Source organism: Protopterus annectens, chromosome 7.part0 (assembly GCF_019279795.1).
Source record: "Protopterus annectens isolate FY-2018-M chromosome 7.part0, PAN1.0, whole genome shotgun sequence".
Taxonomy (NCBI): Eukaryota; Metazoa; Chordata; order Ceratodontiformes; family Protopteridae; genus Protopterus; species Protopterus annectens.
The window spans coordinates 1,540,694,309-1,540,696,043 of NC_056739.1; positions in this window are offsets into that span (position 1 = coordinate 1,540,694,309).

Consider the following 1,735-nt stretch of genomic DNA (forward strand, 5'->3'; position numbering starts at 1 on the left):
TGGAGAAATTTTTTACCATGATTTCCTTAATGGGGGGTTGGGGGTAGGATATGGATATCTAGCGTGATTAGCTTATGTTTGGATCTGACCGAGGAGTTGACTTAAGGTGTGGAACACCGGTCACTCATGTTGTGATGACTAGGTCTAGGATATTGTTGCCCCTGGTGGGGGTGTGGATAAGTTGATCCAGGGCATTGGAATTTATGAATTCCAGAAAGCGTTGAGCTAAGGAGTTGGTACATGAGTAGTTTTCCCAGTTAATGATGGGATAGTTGAAATCGCCCATTAGTAGGGTGTTTGGTTGAACCTGTAGCAAGCTACAATTTGGATTGTAGTTTTGCCCAGAGTTAGTTGCACTTGGATAACCTCAGATGCATTATGCTGAGCAACTAGCCTAGAGGTGTGGATATCCTTAATGAATATGGACACACCTCCACCTTTGGTGTTCTGGTCCAGGTTAAGTGGCCGAAAAGTGTGGTTTGAGTTATAGCCTGGTAATGCATGGGTGCTCTCTGGAGCCTTGAACCAGGTCTCAGTCACTGCACAGATATCGATGATCTCCATTTTAAGGAGTGCCTCAAGGGAGTGCATTTGAGGTTTATTGTAGAGAAATTAATAGTGTATTTAAGTGTTAACTCTTAGCTTCCTGACATACTTGAAGAAAGATTTATAGATGTTAAGTTGTCTATCTCGCCTTCATTCTTGCTGGATGGGTTCGGAGCCGATCCTTGGCTCCGACTCGGCCTACTACTAAAGCTCGAGAGCTATTTACTGGCTCGAAGCCTCCCCATATCCCATAAAGCTAGGCGTCAGATACCCAGATCTCATTTGCCGCTTCAGCTACAAGGTTGCGATTGTACTGGCTTCAGGTCGTATAAATCTTTTCTTGTATTATTACCTTTATCTTGTATTATTACCTTTATATTGTCTTATTTTTAGATAATCCTTCCCTGTTAGTTTAAATAGATTGTTATCCCACTCAGAAACTCGTTTTTGTTGTTAGAGAGTTTCTCCCCCCCCCCCCTTTGTTAGGGTAGTGTTAGGCCCTGTTTAGCCACAATTAGTTAGTCTTGTATTTTTTTTCTTGTATATTTGTATATTTTTATTAGTAGTAAGGTAGCTGTGTGGTTATAGTTCTATAGTTATTATTAGTGTTAGTTTTATCTAGTGCGTGTATGTGTGTGCCTTGATTAAGCACTAGTTATTTTTTTCCCTTTGGTATCCCATTACCAATATGTCTAAAGATGCCAAAGTTTCAGGTTTCAAGAAGTGTGACTCGTGCTGTCAGAAGATGTCTCTGACAGACGGTCACACTTCTTGTGTTTATTGCTTGGGTCCCCTACACCTGCAGGACTCCTGCTCGGTCTGCCACACCTTCAGCCCCAGAGTCCTGCAGGAGCGTAGGAACAAGCTCATTTTGAGAGGCTTACTTAAGCAAGAAGGATCCCCGGCTAAGCCTCCATCGGGAAAATCCTTAAAGCCCGCCAAACCGTCGGCTCCCTGTTTGGAGCCATCGCCGAGCGGAGCTCCTGCCTCTTCGTCGATTCCAGCTGGAACCGACATCTTGAGACCTCAATCGGCTCCGACATTAGTGTCGGAACCTTCTCTGAGCCGAAAACGTTCAAGGTCCCCCTCTATAGAATCTGTTTGTTCGGCTCCAAGGTCTCCATTGCTTCAATCTGAGCAAAGCCGTAGGTCCCACTCCTCTCAGTTCTCCAGGCTATCCGATCATGAC